Source organism: Chiloscyllium punctatum, chromosome 13 (genome assembly GCF_047496795.1).
Source record: "Chiloscyllium punctatum isolate Juve2018m chromosome 13, sChiPun1.3, whole genome shotgun sequence".
NCBI classification, from domain to species: Eukaryota; Metazoa; Chordata; class Chondrichthyes; order Orectolobiformes; family Hemiscylliidae; genus Chiloscyllium; species Chiloscyllium punctatum.
Window position 1 is genome coordinate 63,585,009 of NC_092751.1, and position 17,791 is coordinate 63,602,799.

The following is a 17,791-nucleotide window of genomic DNA, read 5'->3' on the forward strand; positions in this document are numbered from 1 at the left end:
AAGGAGAGAGGGGGATAGAGAGATGGGGTAAGGAAAGAGGGGAAGGAAGGGGGAAGGAGAGGTGGAGAAAAACAGTCGGGGGAAGGAGAGCGAGGGGAAGGAAAGAGGGGAAGAACTGGGGAAGGAGAGAGGGGGGAAGGAAAGAGGGGAGGAAAGAGAGGGGAGAAGGAGAGAGGGGACAAATAGAGAGGGAAGGAAAGAGGAGAAGGAGAGAGGGGAAGGAAGGGGGAAGGAGAGAGGGAATGGAAGAGGGAAGGAGAGAGGGGAGAAGGAGAGAGGGAATGGAAGAGGGAAGGAGAAAGGGGAGAAAGAGAGAGGGGGAAAGAGAGGGGAAGGAAGGGAGAAGGAGAGAGGGAAGGAGAGAGAGGAGAAGGAAAGTGGCGATAAGGAGGGTGAAGGAGAGAGGGGAGAAATAGAGAGGGGGAAGGAAAGAGGAGAAGGAGAGACGGGAAGGAAGGGGGAAGGAGAGAGGGAATGGAAGAGGGGAGAAGGATAGAGGGAAAGGAAGAGGGAAGGAGAGAGGGGAGAAGGAAAGAGGCGAGAAGGAGAGGGGGGAAGGAGAGAGGGGAAGGAAGGAGGAAGGAGAGAGAGGAGAAGAAGGGGTGAAAGAGAGATGGGGTAAGGAGAGAGGGTAAGGAAGGGGGAAGGAGAGGTGGAGAAAGAGAGAGGGGGGAAGGAGAGAGTGGTGAAGTAAAGAGGGGACGTAAGGGGCAAGGAGAGAGGGGAGAAGGAGAGAGGGGAAGGAAGGGGGTAGGAAGTGGGAAGGAGAGAGAGGGGAGGGGGGGGAAGAGAGGGTGGAGGAGAGAGTGGAGAAGGACGGGGGCAAGGAAGGAATAATGAGAGACGGGAAGGAAGGGGAAAGGAGAGAGGGGAGAAGCAGAGAGGGGGGAAGGAGAGAGGGGTGAAGGGGGGGAAGGAAGAGGGAAGGAGAGGGGTGGAGGAGAGAGAGTGGGGGAAGGAGTGAGGGGAAGGAAGGGGGAAGGATAGAGCGGAGAAGGAGAGAGTGATGAAGGTGAGGGGGGATGGAGGGAGAGAAGGAAAGACGGGAAGGAGAGCGGGGAGAAGGAGAGAGTGGAAGGAAAGAAGAAGGAGAGAGGCGAGAAGGAGAAAGGGGAAGGAAGGGGGAGGAGATGGGGGAAAGAGAGGGGGGAGAAGGAGAGAGGGGAAGGAAGGGGGAAGGAGGGAGAGGAGAACGGGGTGGAAGAGAGCTGGGGTAAGGAGAGAGGGGAAGGGGAGAGGAGGGAAGGAAGGGGAAGGAGAGAGGTGGAAGGAAGGGGCGAATGAGAGAGGCGAGTAGGAGACGGGGGTAGGAGACAGGGGGAATAGAGAGAGGGGAAGGAAGGGGGAAGGTGAGAGTGGTGAATTAAAGAGGGGACGTAAGGGGCAAGGAGAGAGGGGAGAAGGAGAGAGGGGAAGGAAGGGGGTAGGAAGTGGGACGGAGAGAGGGGAGAGGGGGGTGAAGAGGGGGGGAAGGAGAGAGTGGAGAAGGACGGGGGGAGGAAGGAATAATGAGAGACGGAAGGAAGGGGAAAGGAGAGGGGGAAAAGGAGGAGGGGGAAGGAAGGAATAACGAGAGACGGGAAGGAAGGGGAAAGGAGAGAGGGGAGGAGAGAGGGGTAAGAAGGGGGGAAGCAGAGAGGGGAGAAGGAGAGAGGGGAAGGAAGAGGTAAGGAGAGAGGGGAGAGGGAGAGGGAGAGGGGGGAAGGAAGGGGGAAGGAAGGGGGAAGGAAGTGGGAAGGAGAGAGGGGAGAATGACCGGGGGTAGGAGAGGGAGAAGGAGAGAGGGGAGAAGGAGAGGGGGGAGGAGAGGGAGCAGGAGAGAGGGGAGAAGGAGTGGTTGAAAGGAAGGGGGAAGGAGAAAGGGGAGAAAGAGAGAGGGGAAGGAGAGGGGAAAGGAGAGAGGGGGGGAAAGGAGAGTGGGGAGAAGGAGAGAGGGGAGAAGGAGGGGGGTAGGAAGGGGGAAGGGGTGAGACGGGAGGAGAGAGGAGAAGGAAGGGGGAAGGAGAGTGGGGAAGGAAGAGGGAAGGAGAGAGAGGAGAAGGAGAGAAGGGAAGGAGAGGAGGGAGGAAGGAGAGAGGGGTTAAGGAGAGGAGGGAAGGAAGGGGGAAGGACAGAGGGGGAAGGAAGCAGGAAGGAGAGAGGGGGAAGGAAGGGGGGAATCAGTAGGGGGAAGGATAGAGGGGAGTAGGAGAGAGGGGAGAAGGATAGAGGTGAATGCTGGGGACAGGAGAGAGGGGAGAAGGAGAGAGGGGGTAGAAGAGAGGGGTGAAGGAGAGAGGGGGAAGGAGAGAGGTGAAGGAATGGGGGAGGAGACAGTGGAAAAGGAGAGGGGGAAAGAAAGTGGAAGGAGAGAGAGGAGAAGGAAGGGGGACGGCGAGGGGGGGAAGGAGAGGGGGGAAGGAAAGAGCGGAGAAGGAGAGAGGGGGAAGGAGAGAGGGGAGAAGGAGAGAGGGGAAGGAAGGGGGAAGGAGAGAGGGGAGAAGGAAAGAGGGAATGGAAGAGGGATGGACATAGGGGAGAAGGAAAGAGGCGAGAAGGAGAGGGGGGAAGGAGAGGGGGAAGGTGAGAGGGGAGAAGGAGAAGGGGAAGGAAGGGAGAAGGAGAAGGGGAAGGAAGGGAGAAGAAGAAGGGGAAGGAAGGGGGAAGAAGAGAGGGGAAGGAAGGGGGAAGGAGAGAGAGAGTGGAAGGAAAGAGGGGAAGGACCGGGGAAGGAGAGATGGGAGAAGGAGAGAGGGAATGGAAGAGGGAAGGAGAGAGGGGAGAAGGAAAGTGGGGAGAAGGAGAGAGGGGGAAAGAGAGATGATGTAAGGAGAGAGGGGAAAAGAGAAATGGGGTAAGGAGAGAGGGGAAGGAAGGGGGAAGGAGAGGTGGAGAAAAACAGATGGGGAAGGAGAGCGAGGGAAGGAAAGAGGGGAAGAACTGGGGAAGGAGAGAGGGGGGAAGGAAAGAGGGAAGAAGGAGAGGGGGAAGAAGAGAGGGGAGAAATAGAGAGGGGGAAGGAAAGAGGAGAAGGAGAGAGGGGAAGGAAGGGGGAAGGAGAGGGAATGGACGAGGGAAGGAGAGAGGGGAGAAGGAGAGAGGGAATGGAAAAGGGAAGGAGAAAGGGGAGAAAGAGAGAGGGGGAAAGAGGGGAAAAGATTGGGGAAGGAGAGAGGGGAGAAATAGAGAGGGGGAAGGAAAGAGGAGAAGTCGAGAGGGGAAGGAAAGGGGAAGGGGAGAGGGAATGGAAGAGGGAAGGAGAGAGGGGAGAAGGAAAGAGGCGAGAAGGAGAGGGGGGAAGGAGAGGGGAGAAGGAGAGAGGGGAAGGAAGGGGGAAGGAGAGAGAGGAGAAAAAGGGGTGGAAAGAGAGATGGGGTAAGGAGAGAGGGGAAGGAAGGGGGAAGGAGAGGTCGAGAAAGAGAGAGGGGGTAAGGAGAGAGTGGTGAAGTAAAGAGGGGACATAAGGGGCAAGGAGAGAGGGGAGAAGGAGAAAGGGGAAGGAAGGGGGTAGGAAGTGGGAAGGAGACGGGGGGGAGAGAGGGGGAAGGAGAGAGTGGAGAAGAACGGGGGGAAGGAAGTAATAATGAGAGACAGGAACGAAGGGGAAAGGAGAGAGGGGAGAAGGAGAGAGGGGAGAAGGGGGGAAGGAAGGGGGAAGGAAGAGGGAAGGAGAGGGGGAAGGAGAGAGTGGGGGAAGGAGTGAGGGGAAGGAAGGGGGAAGGAGAGAGAGAAGTAGAGAGTGATGAAAGTGAGGGGGGGAAGGAGGGAGAGAAGGAAAGACGGGGAAGGAGAGAGGGGAGAAGGAGAGAGTGGAAGGAAGGGGGAAGGAGAGAGGCGAGAAGGAGAGAGGAGAAGGAAGGGGGGAGGAGAAGGGGGAGAAGGAGAGAGGGGAAGGAAGAGGGAAGGAGAGAGGGGAAAAGGTGAGAGGGGAAGGAAGGGGGAAGGAGAGAGAGGAGAACGGGGGGGAAGAGAGATGGGGTAAGAAGAGAGGGGAAGGAAGGGGGAAGGAGAGGGGAGAAATAGAGAGGGGGAAGGAAAGAGGAGAAGTAGAGAGGGGAAGGAAGGGGGAAGGAGAGAGGGAATGGAAGAGGGAAGGAGAGAGGGGAGCAGGATAGAGGGAAAGGAAGAGGGAAGGAGAGAGAGGGGAGAAGGATAGAGGGAAAGGAAGAGGGAAGGAGAGAGGGGAGAAGGAAAGAGGCGAGAAGGAGAGGGGGGAAGGAGAGGTGAGAAGGAGAGAAGGGAAGGAAGGGGGAAGGAGAGAGAGGAGAAGAACGGGTGGAGAGAGAGATGGGGTAAGAAGAGAGGGGAAGGAAGGGGGAAGGAGAGGTCGAGAAAGAGAGAGGGGGGTAAGGAGAGAGTGGTGAAGTAAAGAGGGGACGTAGGGGGCAAGGAGAGAGAGAGAGGGGAGAAGGAGAAAGGGGAAGGAAGGGGGTAGGAAGTGGGAAGGAGACGGGGGGGAGAGAGGGGGAAGGAGAGAGTGGAGAAGAACGGGGGGAAGGAAGTTATAATGAGAGACGGGAAGGAAGGGGAAAGGAGAGAGGGGAGAAGGACGGGGGCAGGGAAGGAATAATGAGAGATGGGAAGGAAGAGGAAAGGAGAGAGGGGAGAAGGAGAGAGGGGGTGAAGGAGAAAGGGGAGAAGGAGAGGGGGGAATGAGAGAGGGGAGAATGAGGGGGGGAAGTAGAGAGTGGACGGAAGGGGTTAGGAGAGAGGGGAAAAGGAGAGAGGGGAATGAGAGAGGGGAAGAAAGGGGGAAGGAGAGAGGGAGAAGGAGGGAGTGGGAAGGAGAGGGGAAAGGAGAGAGGGGGGAAAGGAGAGAGGGGAGAAGGAGAGAGGGGAAGGGAGGGGGAAGGAGAGGGGGAGAAGGAGAGAGGAGAGAAGGAGGGTGAAGGGGAAGGAGAGAGGGGAGAAGGAGAAAGGGGAAAGAAGGGGAGAAGGAGAGAGGGGAAGGAAGGGGGAGGAGGATAGGGAGAAGGAGAGTGGTGAGAAGGAGAGGGGGGAGGAGAGGGGGAAGGAGAGAGGGGAGAAGGAGAGGTTGAAAGGAAGGGGGAAGGAGAAAGGGGAGAAGGAGAGGGGAGAAGGAGAGAGGGGAAGGAAGGGGGTAGGAGAGAGGGGAGAAGGAGAGGAGTGAAGGAGACAGTGGAAGGAAGGGGGTAGGAGAGAGGGGAAAAGGAGAGAGGGGAATGAGAGAGGGGGAGGAAGGGGGAAGGAGAGAGGGAGAAGGAGGGAGTGGGAAGGAGAGGGGAAAGGAGAGAGGGGAGAAGGAGAGAGAGGTGAAGGAGGGGGGAGGGAAAGAGGAAGGAGAGGGGAGAAGTGAGGGGAGAAGGAGAGAGGGGACGGGAGGGGGAAGCAGAGAGTGGAGAATGATAGACGGAATGGAAGGGGGAAGGAGTGAGGGGAGAAAGAAAGAGGCGAGAAGGAGAAGGGGGAAGGAGAGGGGGAAGGAAGGGAGAAGGAGAGAGAGGAGAAAGAGAGGGGGGAAGGGGGAAGGAAAGAGGGGTGAAGGAGCGAGGGTAAGGAAGGGGGAAGGAGACGAGTGGAAGGAAGGGGGTAGGAGAGAGGGAGAAGGGGGGGGTGTAGAGAGGGGAGAAGGAGAGAGGGGAAGGAAGGGGGAAGGAGAGAGGGGAGAAGGAGAGAGGGAATGGAAGACCGAAGGAGAGAGGGGAGTAGGGAGAGGAGGGAAGGAGAGGTGCAAGGTGAGAGGGAAGAAGAAGAGAGGGGAGAAGAAGAGAGTGGAGAAAAAGAGGGGGAGAAGGAGAGGGGGAAAGGAGAGAGGGGAGAAGGAGAGAGGGGAATGAAGGGGGGAGGAGGAAGGGGGAGGAGAAAGGGGAGAAGAAGAGAGGGGAAGGAAGGGGTGAGGAGAGGGGGGGAGAAGGAGAGGGGGAGGAAAGCGGGAAGGAGAGAGGGGAGAAGGAGGATTGGAAAGGAAGGGGGAAGGAGACGGGGAGGAGAGAGGGGGAAGGAGAGAGGGAGGAAGGGTGAAGGAGGGAGGGGAGAATGAGAGAGGGGAAGGAAGGGGTGAGGAGAGGGGGGAGAAGGAGAGGGGGAGGAGAGCAGGAAGGAGAGGAGGAGAAGGAGGAGTGGAAAGGAAGGGGGAAGGAAGTGGGAAGGAGAGAGGGGAGAAGGAGGGGGGGTAGAGAGGGGGTAAAGAGAGAGGGGAAGGAAGGGTGAAGGAGAGAGTGGTGAAGTAAAGAGGGAAGGAGAGAGGGAGAAGGAGGGGTGGAAAGGAAGGGGGAAGGAGAAAGGGGAGGAGGAGAGGGGGGGAAGGAGAGGGAGAAGGAGAGAGGGGAGAAGGAGGCGTGCAAAGGAGGGGGAAGGAGAGAGGGAGGAAGGAGGAGGGAAAGGAAGGGGGTAGGAGAGAGGGGGGAAGGAGAGAGGGAAAGGAAGGGGGTAGGAGAGAGGGGGGAAGGAGAGAGGGGAAGGAAGGGAAAAGGAGAGGGGGAGAAGCAGAGACAGGGGTAGGAGAGAGGGGGAATGAGAGAGAGGGGAAGGAAGGGGAAAAGAGAGAGGGGATAAAGGAGCGGGAAGGAGAGAGGGGGGCAAGGAGAGAGGGGAAGGCAGGGGGGAAGGAGAGAGGGGAAGGAAATGGGCAAAGAGAGAGGGGAGAAGGAAGGGGAGGGGAAGGAAGGGGGAAGGAGAAAGGGGAGAATGAGAGAGGGGAGGTGGAGAGGGGGTAAGGAGAGGGGGAGGAAAGAGTGGACAGGGGAGAGGGGAGAAGGAGAGATGGGGAAGGAGAGAGGGGATGGAAGGGGGAAGGAGATGTGGAGAAGGAGAGAGAGGGGGGTAGGAAATAGGGGAAGGAGAGAGGGGAGAAGGAATGAGGGGAAGGAGAGAGGGGAGAAGGAAAGAGGCGAGAAGGAGAGAGGGAATGGAAGACGAAGGAGAGAGGGGAGTAGGGGGGGGGGGGGGGGGGGTGGGGGGGGGGGGGGGGGGGGGGGGGGGGGAGAGGTGAGGAGGGAAGAAGAAGAGAGGGGAGAGAAGAGAGTGGAGAAAAGAGGGGGGAGAAGGAGAGGGGGAAAAGGAGAGAGGGGAGAAGGAGAGAGGGGAATGAAGGGGGGAGGAGGAGGGGGAGGAGAAGGGGAGAAGAAGAGAGGGGAAGGAAGGGGTGAGGAGAGGGGGGGGAGAAGGAGAGGGGGAGGAAAGCGGAAGGAGAGTGGGGAGGAGGTTGTGGAAGGAGGGAAGGAGACGGGAGGAGAGAGGGGGGAAGGAGAGAGGGGAAGGAAGGGGGAAGGAGGGAGGGGGAATGGGAGGGGAAGGAGGGGTGAGGAGAGGGGGGAGAAGGAGGGGGAGGAGAGCAGGAAGGAGAGGAGGAGAAGGAGGAGTGGAAGGAGGGGGAGGAGTGGGAGGGGGAGGGGGAGGGGGGGGGGGGTGAGGGGGTGGGGGGGGGGGGGGGGTGGGGGGTGGTGAGGAGAGGGAAGGAGGAGAGGGGAGAAGGAGGGGTGGAAAGGAAGGGGGAAGGAGAAAGGGGAGGGGAGAGGGGGGGAAGGAGAGGGAGAAGGAGAGAGGGGAGAAGGAGGCGTGAAAGGAGGGGGAAGGAGAGAGGGAGGAAGGAGAGAGGAAGGTGAAGGGGGTAGGAGAGAGGGGGGAAGGAGAGAGGGGAAGGAAGGGGGTAGGAGAGAGGGGGGAAGGAGAGAGGGGAAGGAAGGGAAGGAGAGGGGGAGAAGCAGAGACAGGGGTAGGAGAGAGGGGAATGAGAGAGAGGGGAAGGAAGGGGAAAGGAGAGAGGGATAAGGAGCGGGAAGGAGAGAGGGGGCAAGGAGAGAGGGGAAGGCAGGGGGGAAGGAGAGAGGGGAAGGAATGGGCAAAGAGAGAGGGAGAAGGAAGGGGAGGGGAAGGAAGGGGGAAGGAGAAAGGGGAGAAGGAGAGAGGGGAGGCGGAGAGGGGGTAAGGAGAGGGGGAAGGAAAGAGTGGACAGGGAGAGAGGGGAGAAGGAGAGATGGGAAGGAGAGAGGGGATGGAAGGGGGAGGAGTGTGGAGTGGAGAGAGAGGGGGTAGGAAATAGGGGAAGGAGAGAGGGGAGAAGGAATGAGGGGAAGGAGAGAGGGGAGAAGGAAGAGGCGAGAAGGAGAGGAGGGAAGGAGAGAGGAAGGTGAGCGGGGAGAAGAGAGAGGGGAGAAGGAGAGGGGCAAGGAAGGGTGAAGGAGAGGTGGAGAAGGAGAGGGGGGAAGGAAAGAGGAGAAGGAGAGAGGAGAGAAGGAGGGGTGGAAAGGACGGGGAAGGAGACAGGGAGAAGGAAAGAGTGGGGGAAGAATAGAGGGGAAGGAGGGGGGGAGGCGAGGGGGAGAAGGAGAGTGGCGAAGGAAGGGGAAGGAGAGAGTGGAGAAGGAGAGTGGGGAGAAGGAGGGGAGGAGAGGGGGGGAAAGAAGCGGAGAAGGAGAGAGGGGAAGGAAGGGGGAGGAGAGAGTGGAGAAGGAGGGGGGTAGAAGAAGGGAGAAGGCGAGAGGGGAGGAGGAGGAGAGGGGGAGAAGGAGAGAGGGGAGGAGGAGAGGGGTAGGCAGGAAGAAGGAGCAAGGCAGGGGGAAGGAGAGAGAGGAGAAGGAGAAGGGGAAAGGAAGGGGGAAGGAGAGAGGGGAGAAGGAGAGGGGGGAAAGAGAGAGGAGGGAAGGAGAGAGAGGAAGGAAGGAGGAGAAAGAGAGGGGACAAAGAGAGGGGAAAGGAGAGAGGGGGGAAAGGAGAGAGGGGAAGGAAGAGGGAAGGAGAGAGGAAAAGGAAGGGGTAAGGAGAGAGGGAGAAGGAGAGGGGGGAAGGAAGGGGGAAGGAGAGAGGGGAAGGAAGGGGGAAGGAGCGGTGGAGAAAGAGAGAGGGGGGAAGGAGAGACAGGGAAGAAACAGGGGAACAACTGGGGACGGGGAGAGAGGGGAGAAGGAGAGAAGGGGGAAGGAGAGAGGGAAAGGAAGGGGGAAGGAGAGAGAGGGGAGAAAGAGAGGGGAGAAGGAAGGGGGAAGGATGGGGGAAGGAGAGAGTGGGGGAGGAAGGGGGAAGGAGAGAGTGGAGAAGGAGAGTGTGGAGAAGGGGGGGAGGAGAGGGAGAAGGAGAGAGGGGAAGGAAGGGGAAGGAAAGAGTGGAGAAGGAAGAGGGAATGGAAGAGGGAAGGAGATAGGGGAGAAGGAAAGAGGCGAGAAGGACAGGAAGAAGGTGAGAGGGGAGAAGGAGAAGGGGAAGGAGACAGGGGAGAAGGAGAGAAGGGAAGGAGAGGAGGAAAAGAAGGGGGAAGGAGAGACGGGAGGAAGGAGAGGGTTAATGAGAGGAGAAAGAGAGATGGGTTAAGGAGAGAGGGGAAGGAAGAGGGAAGGAGAGATGAGGGAAGGAGAGGGGGGAAGGAGAGAGGGGGGCACGGAGAGAATGGAACGAAGGGGCAAAGGAGAGAGGGGAGAAGGAGGGAGGGGAAGGAAGGGGAAGAGAAGTGGAGGAGGAGAGAGGTGAAGGAAGGGAGAAGGAGAGAGGGAGAAGGAGAGGGAGGAAGGAAGGGGAAGGAAAGAGAGGAGAAGGAGAGAGGGGGAAAGAGAGATGGGGCAAGGAGAGAGTGGAAGAAAGGGGGAAGGAGAGAGAGGAGAAGGAGAGAGGAGGAAAGAGAGATGGGGTAAGGAGAGAGCGGAAGGAAGGGGGAAGGAGAGGTGGAGAAAGAGAGAGGGGGGAAGGAGAGAGAGGGGAAGGAAAGAGGGGAAGGACCGGGGAAGGAGAGAGGGGAGAAGGAGAGAGGGGAGAAGGAGAAGGGGGAAGGAAGGGAAGGAGAGAGGGGAGAAGGAGAGAAGGAAGGAGAGACAGGAGGAAGGAGAGGGGGAAGGAGAGAGGGGTGAAGGAGAGGAGGGAAGGAAGGGGGAAGGAGAGGGGGAAAGGAGAGAGGGGAGGAAGGGGAAGGAGAGAGGAGAAGAAGAGAGGGGGAAGTAGAGAGGGGGGCATGGCGAAAGGGGAACGAAGGGCAAAGGAGAGAGAGGGGAGAAGGAGAAGGGGAAGGAGAGACGGGAGAAGGAGAGAAGGGAAGGAGAGGAGGGAACGAAGGGGGAAGGAGAGACGGGACGAAGGAGAGGGGTAATGAGAGGGGGAAGGAGAGAGGTGTGAAGGAGAGGAGGGAAGGAAGGGGGAAGGAGAGAGGGGAGAAGGAAAGAGGGGGAAGGAGAGAGGGGGAAGGAGAGAGGGGGGAAGGAGAGGAGGGGAGAAGGAGACGGGAGGAAGGAGAGAGGGTAAGGAGAGGGGGGGAATGGAGAGAGGGAAAGGAAGGGGGGAGTAGAGATGGGAGAAGGAGAGGGGGGAAGGAGAGAGGGTAAGGAAGGGGGGAGCAGAGATGGGAGAAGTAGAGGGGGCACGGAGAGAATGGAACGAAGGGCAAAGGCGAGAGGGGAGAAGGAGAGAGGGGAAGGAGAGGGGAGAAGGAGAGAGTGATGAAGGAAGTGGGGAGGAGTGAGGTGAGAAGGAGAGAGGGGAAGGAAGGGTGAAGGAGACAGTGGAAAAGAAGAGGGGGAAAGGAAGGGGGAAGGAGAGAGGAGAAGGAAGGGTGAGGAGGGGGGAGAAGGAGAGAGGAGGGAAGGAGAGAGAGGAAGGAAGGGGGATTGAGAGAGGCGAGAAGGAGTGAAGGAAGGAAGGGGGGAGGAGAGGGGAGAAAGAGAGCGGGGAAGGGAGGGGTGAGGAGAGAAGGGGGAAAGAAGGGGGAAGGAGAGAGAGGGGAGAAGGAAAGAGGGGGGAAGGAGAGAGGGGGGAAGGAGAGGAGGGGAGAAGGAGACGGGAGGAAGGAGAGAGGGTAAGGAGAGGGGGGGAATGGAGAGAGGGAAAGGAAGGGGGGAGTAGAGATGGGAGAAGGAGAGGGGGGAAGGAGAGAGGGTAAGGAAGGGGGGAGCAGAGATGGGAGAAGTAGAGGGGGCACGGAGAGAATGGAACGAAGGGCAAAGGCGAGAGGGGAGGAGGAGAGAGGGGAAGGAAGGGGGAAGGAGAGGGGAGAAGGAGAGAGTGATGAAGGAAGTGGGGAGGAGTGAGGTGAGAAGGAGTGAGGGGAAGGAAGGGTGAAGGAGACAGTGGAAAAGAAGAGGGGGAAAGGAAGGGGGAAGGAGAGAGGAGAAGGAAGGGTGAGGAGGGGGGAGAAGGAGAGAGGAGGGAAGGAGAGAGAGGAAGGAAGGGGGATTGAGAGAGGGGAGAAGGAGTGAAGGAAGGAAGGGGGGGAGGAGAGGGGAGAAAGAGAGCGGGGAAGGGAGGGGTGAGGAGAGAAGGGGGAAAGAAGGGGGAAGGAGAGAGAGGGGAGAAGGAGAGCGGGAATGGAAGAGGGAAGGAGAGAGGGGGGAAGGAGAGGGGGAAGGAGAGAGGGGAGAAAGAGAGAGGGGAAGGCAGGGGAAGGAGGGAGAGGAGAAGGAGACAGGGGGAAAGAGAGATGGGTTAAGGAGAGAGGGGAAGGAAGGGGGAAGGAGAAGTGGAGAAAAAGAGAGGGGGGAAGGAGAGAGGGGAAGGAAAGAGTGGAAGGACCGGGGAGGGAGAGAGGGGAGAAGGAGAGGGGGTAAGGAGAGGGGGGGAATGGAGAGAGGGGAAGGAAGGGGGAGGGAAAGAGGGGAGAAGGAGGGGGGAAGGAGAGAGGGAAAGGAAGGGGGGAGCAGAGATGGGAGAAGTAGAAGGTGCACGGAGAGAGTGGAACGAAGGGCAAAGGTGAGATGGGAGCAGGAGATAGGGGAAGGAAGGGGGAAGGAGAGGGGAGAAGGAGAGAGATGAAGGAAGGGGGGAGGAGTGAGGTGAGAAGGAGCGAGGGGAAGGAAAGGTGAAGGAGACAGTGGAAAAGGAGAGGGGGAAAGCAAAGGGGAAGGAGAGAGGAGAAGGAAGGGCAATGAAAAGGGGGGAAGGAGAGAGGAGGGAAGGAGAGAGAGGAAGGAAGGGGGATTGAGAGATGTGAGAAGGAGTGAAGGAAGGAAGGGGGGGAGGAGAGGGGGGAAGGGAGGGGGGAGGAGAGAAGGGGGAAAGAAGGGGGAAGGAGAGAGAGAGGGGAGGAGAGCGGGAATGGAAGAGAGGAGGAGAGAGGGGGGAAGAGGAGGGGGAAAGGAGAGAGGGGAGAAAGAGAGAGGGGAAGGCAGGGGAAGGAGGGAAAGGAGGAGACAGGGGGAAAGAGAGATGGGTTAAGGAGAGAGGGGAAGGAAGGGGGAAGGAGGGGCGGAGAAAAAGAGAGGGGGGAAGGACTGGGGAAGGAGATAGAAGAGAAGGAGGGGGGAGGAGGGGGGAAAAGGAGAGTGGGGAGAAGGTGGGGAGAAAGGAAGGGGGAAGGAGATCGGGGAGAAGAGGAGAGGGAATGGGAGGAGGAAGAAGAGAGGGGAGAAGGAGAGAGGAGAAAGAAGGGGGAAGGAAAGATGGGAGAAAGAGAGAGGGGAAAGAAGGGGGAAGGAAAGAGGGGAGAAGGAGAGAGGGAATGGAAGGGTGAAGGAGAGAGGTGAGAAGGAGAGTGGGGAAGGAATGGGGAAAGAGAGAGTGGAGAAGGATGGGGGAATGAGAATGGGGGAAGATAAAGTGGGGGGAAGGAGAGAGGGGAAGGAATGGGGAAGGGGAGAGGGGAGAAGGAGGGAGGGGAAGGAAGGGGCAAGGAGAGGGGGGAAGCAGAGGGAGAAGGAGAGGGGAGAAGGAGAGGGGAAGGATTGGGGGAGGAGAGAGGGGGGAAGGAGAGAGGGGAGAAGGAGAGATGGGAAGGAATGGGGAAAGAGAGAGGGGAGAAGGAGAGGGGAGAAGGAAGGGGGAAGGAGAGGGGAAGGATGGGGAAGGAGAGAGGGAGATGGAGAGGGAGAGAGGGGAGGAGAGAGGGGAAAAGGAAAGAAGGGGATGGAGAGGGGGAAGGAGAGGGGGAAAGGTGAGAGGGAAAAGAAGGGGGAAGGAGAGAGTGGAGAAGGAGAGGGGGGAAGGAAGGAATAATGAGAGACGGGAAGGAGGGGGGAAGGAGAGAGGGGAGAAGGAAAGCGGGGAAAGAAAGGGGAAGGAGAGAGGAGGGAAGGAGAGAGGGGAAAAGGAGAGGGGGAAAGAGAGAGGGGAAGGAATGGGGAAGGAGAGAGTGAAGAAGGAGAGGGGAGAAGGAGAGAGGGGAGAAGGAAGGGGGAAGGAGAGGGGAAGGATGGGGGAAGGATGGAGGGAAGAAGGAGAGAGTGGGGGGAAGGAGAGAGGGGAGAAGGAGAGAGGGGAAGGAGTGGGGAATGACAGAGTGGAGAAGGAGAGTGGGGAGAAGGAGGGAGGGGAGAAGGAGAGGGGGTGAAGGAGTGAGGGGAAGGACGGGGGAAGGAGAGAGGGGAAGGAAAGGGGAAGGAGAGAGAGGAGAATGAGAGGGGAAGGATAGAGGGGAGAAGGAGGAGGTGAAAGGAAGGGGGAAGGAAGGGGGAAGGAGAGAGTGGGGGAGGGAAAAGTGGGGGAAGGAGAGAGGGGAAGGAAGGGGGATGGAGAGTGGGAGAAGGAGAGGGGGAAGGAGAGAGGGGAGAAGGAGAGAGGGGAAGGAAGGGGGAGGCGAGGGAGAAGAAGAGGGGGAGGAGCGGGGTAAGGAGAGAGGGGAGAAGGAGAGAGGGGAAAGAAGGGAGAAAGAGAGAGGGGAAGGAAGGGGGAAGGAGAGAGGGGAGAAGGAGAGAGGGGAAAGAAGGGGAGACGGAGAGGGGGAAGGATGGGGGAGAAGGAGAGAGGGGAAGGAAGAGTGAAGGAGTGAGGGGAGAAGGAAAGAGGCAAAAAGTCGAGGGGGGAAGGAGAGAGAGAGGGGAGAAGGAGAGAGGGGAAGGAAGGGGGAAGGAGAGAGGGGAGAAGGAGAGTGGGAAAGGAAGGGGGAAGGAGAGACGGGAGAAGGAGGGGGGAAGAGAGGGGGAAGGAGAGAGTGGAGAAGGAGAGGGGGGAAGGAAGGAATAACGAGAGACGGGAAGGAAGGTGAAAGGTGAGAGGCGAGAAGCAGAAGGGGTAGGTGAGGGAGAAGGAGACAGGAGAGAAGGGGAGAGTAGTTAAGGAGAGGAGGGAAGGAGAGGGAGAAGGAGAGAGGGGAGAGGGAGAGAGGGGAGAAGGGGGGAAGGAATGGGGAAAGAGAGAGTGGAGAAGGAGAGGGGAAGGATGGGGGAAGGAGAATGGGGGAAGATAAAGTGGGGGGAAGGAGAGGGGGGAAAGGAGAGAGTTGGGGAGAAGGAGAGAGGGGAAGGAAGGGGGAAGGGGAGAGGGGAGAAGGGGGAAGGAGGGGGGGAAGCAGAGGGAGAAGGAGAGGGGAAGGATTGGGGGAGGAGAGAGGGGAGAAGGAGAGGGGAGAAGGAAGGGGGAAGGAGAGGGGAAGGATGGGGGAAGGAGAGAGGGAGAAGGTGAGAGGGAGATGGAGAGGGAGAGAGGGGAGAAGGAGAGAGGGGAAAAGGAAAGAAGGGGATGGAGAGGGGGAAGGAGAGGGGGGAAAGGAGAGAGGGAAAAGAAGGGGGAAGGAGAGAGTGGAGAAGGAAGGAATAATGAGAGACGGGAAGGAAGAGGGAAGGAGAGAGGGGAGAAGGAAAGCGGGGAAAGAAGGGGGAAGGAGAGAGGAGGGAAGAGGAGAGGGGGAAAGAGAGAGGGGAAGGAATTTGGAAGGAGAGAGTGAAGGAGAGGGGAGAAGGAGAGAGGGGAGAAGGAAGGGGGAAGGAGAGGGGAAGGATGGGGGAAGGAGAGTGGGGAAGGAGGGAGTGGGGGGAAGCAGAGGGGAGGAAAGGAGAGAGTTGGTGAGAAGGACAGAGGGGAAGGAAGGGGAAGGGGAGAAGGAGGGAGGGGAAGGAAGAGGGAAGGAGAGAGGGGAGAAGCAGAGGGGGAAGGAGAGGGGGAAGCAGAGGGAGAAGGAGGGAGGGGAGAATGAAGTGGGAAAGGGGATGGAGAGAGGGGAGAAGGAGAGAGGAGGGAAGGAAGGCGGAAGGAGAGAGGGGAGAAGGAGAGAGGGGTGAAGGAGTGAGGGGAAGGAAGGGGGAACGAGAGAGTGGAGAAGGAGAGAGGGGAAGGAAGGGGGAAGGAGGGAGGGGAGAAGGAGAGAGGGGAAGGCGAGAGGGGACGAGGAGAGAGGGGAGAAAGCGAGGGGAGAAGAAGAGGGGGACCGATAAAGGGGGGAAGGAGAGATTGGGGAAGGAGGGGGAAGGAGTGAGAGGAGAAGGAGAGATGGGGAAAGGAGAGAAGGGGGAAGGAGAGAGGGGGAAGGAGGGAGGGGAGACGGAGAGGGAGAAGGAGGGGAAGGAGAGAGGGAGAAGGAAGAATGTGGAAGGAGAGGGGAAAAGACAGAGGGGAGAAGGAGAGAGGGGAGAAGGAGGGGGGAAGGGCGATGGAGAGAGGGGAGAAGAGAGGAGGGAAGGAAGCAGGAAGGAGAGAGGGGAGAAGGAGAGAGGGGAAGGAAGGGGGAAAGAGAGGGGGGAGGTAGAAAGGAAGGAAGGGGAAGGAGAGAGGGGAGAAGGAGAGAGGGGAAGGAAGGGGGAAGTAGTGAGGGAGAAGGAGAGAGGGGAAGGAAGGGGGAAGGAGAGAGGGAGAAGGAGAGAGGGGAAGGAAGGGAGGAGAGAGGGGAGAATGAGAGGGGGTTGAAGGAGAGTGGGGGGAAAGCATGGAGAACGGCGAACGAGAGAGTGGAGAAGGAGAGAGGGGGGAAGGAGAGAGGAGAAGAAGGGGGAACGAGAGAGTGGAGAAGGAGAGGGGGGGAAGGTGGGGGAAAGGAGAGAGGAAAGGAAGGGGGAAGCAGAGAGGGGAGAAGGAGAGGAGGGGAAGGAAGGGGGAAGGAGAGAGGGAGAAGGAGAGAGGGGAAGGAGAGAGGGGAGAAAGCGAGGGGGAAGATGAGGGGGACCGATAGAGGGGGAAGGAGAGAGTGGGGAAGGAGGGGGGAGCGAAGATAGGGGAAGGAGAGAGGGGGGAAGGAGAGAGGGGAAGGAGAGAATGGGGAAGGATCGAGGGGGAAGGAGGGAGGGGAGACGGTGACAGGGGGAAGGACGGGGGTAGGAGAGAGGGAGAAGGGGGGGAAGGGCGATGGAGAGAGGGGAGAAGGAGAGAGGAGGGAAGGAAGGCAGAAGGAGAGAGGGGAGAAGGAGAGAGGGGAAGAAAGGGGGAAAGAGAGAGGGGAGAATGAGAGGGGGTTGAAGGAGAGTGGGGGAAAGTGAGGAGAAGAAGGGGGAACAAGAGAGTGGAGAAGGAGAGAGGGGGGAAGGAGAGAGGAGAAGGAAGGGGGAAGCAGAGAGTTGAGAAGGAGAGGAGGGGGGAAGGAGAGAGGAGAAGAAGGGTGAAGGAGAGAGGGGAGAAGGAGAGAGTGGAAGGAAGGGTGAAGGAGAGAGCGGGAAACGAAGGGGGAAGGGGGAGAATGAGAGGGGGGAAGGAAGGGAGTAGGAGAGAGGGGAGAAGGAGAGAGGGAAAGGAAGGGGGGAAGGAAAGAGGGGAAGGAAGGGAGGAGAGAGGGGAGAATGAGAGGGGGTTGAAGGAGAGTGGGGAAAAGCGAGGAGAAGGGGGAATGAGAGAGTGGAGAAGGAGAGGGGGGGAAGGAGAGAGGAGAAGAAGGGGGAACGAGAGTGTGGAGAAGGAGAGAGGGGGGAAGGTGGGGGGAAGGAGAGAGGAGAAGGAAGGGGGAAGCAGAGAGGGGAGAAGGAGAGAGGGGAAGAAGAGGGGGACCGATAGAGGGGGGAAGGAGAGTGTGGGGAAGGAGGGGGGAGCGAAGATGGGGGAAGGAGAGAGGGGAGAAGGAGAGAGGGGAAGGAGAGAATGGGGAAGGATCAAGGGGGAAGGAGGGAGGGGAGTCAGTGAGGGGGGGGGAAGGATAGAGGGAGAAGGAGGGGAAGGGCGATGGAGAGAGGGGAGAAGGAGAGAGGAGGGAAGGAAGGTGGAAGGAGAGAGGGGAGAAGGAGAGAGGGAAAGGAAGGGGGAAAGAGAGGGGGGAGGGAGAAAGGAAAGAAGGGGGAAGGAGAGAGGGGAGAAGGAGAGAGGGAAAGGAAGGGGGAAGGAGAGAGGGGAAGGAAGGGGGAAGGAGAGAGGGGAGAATGAGAGGGGGTTGAAAGAGTGGGGGAAAGTGAGGAGAAGAAGGGGGAACGAGAGAGTGGAGAAGGAGAGAGGGGGGAAGGAGGGGGGAAGGAGAGAGGAGAAGGAAGGGGGAAGCAGAGAGGGGAGAAGGAGAGAGGGGGGAAGGAGAGAGGAGAAGGAAGGGGGAAGGAGAGAGGGGGAGAAGGAGAGAGGGGAAGGAAGGGGGAAGGAGAGAGCGGGAAACGAAGGGGGAAGGGGAGAGGTGGAGAATGAGAGGGGGGAAGGAAGGGAGTAGGAGAGAGGGGAGAAGGAGGGGGGGAAGGAAGGGGGAAGGAGAGAGGGGAGAAGGAGGGGGGGAAGGAAGGGGGAAGGAGAGAGGGGAGAAGGAGAGAGCGGAAGGAAGAGGGAAGGAAAAAGGGGAGAAACAGAGCGGGGAAGGAGAGAGGGGTGAAGGAGAGAAGGGAGAAGGAAGTGGGGGAGGAGTGGGGGAAGGAGAGAGGGGAGAAGGAGAGAGGATAGAAGGACTGGGGGGAGGAAGAGGAAGGAAGGGGAAGGAGAGATAGGAGAAGGAGAGGGGGGAAGAGGTGAGAGGGGGGAAGGAGATAAGGTTGAAGGAGAGAAGTTAAGGAATGTGGAAGAAGACAGGGGAGAAGGTGAGAGGGGAGAAGGAGACAGGTGGGGAAGAAGAGAGGGGAAGGAAGCGGGGAGGAGAAAGGGGAGAAGGAGAGGGGGGAAAAGAGAGGGGCAGAAGGAGTGAGGGGAAGGAAGCGGGAACGAGACACTGGAGAAGGAGAGAGAGGGGGGAGCGAGGGGGGAAGGAGGGGGGGAAGGAACTGGGGAGGAGAGAGGGTAGAACTAGAGAGGGGGAAGGAAAGAGGGGTGAAGGAGAGAGGGTAAGGAATGGGGAAGG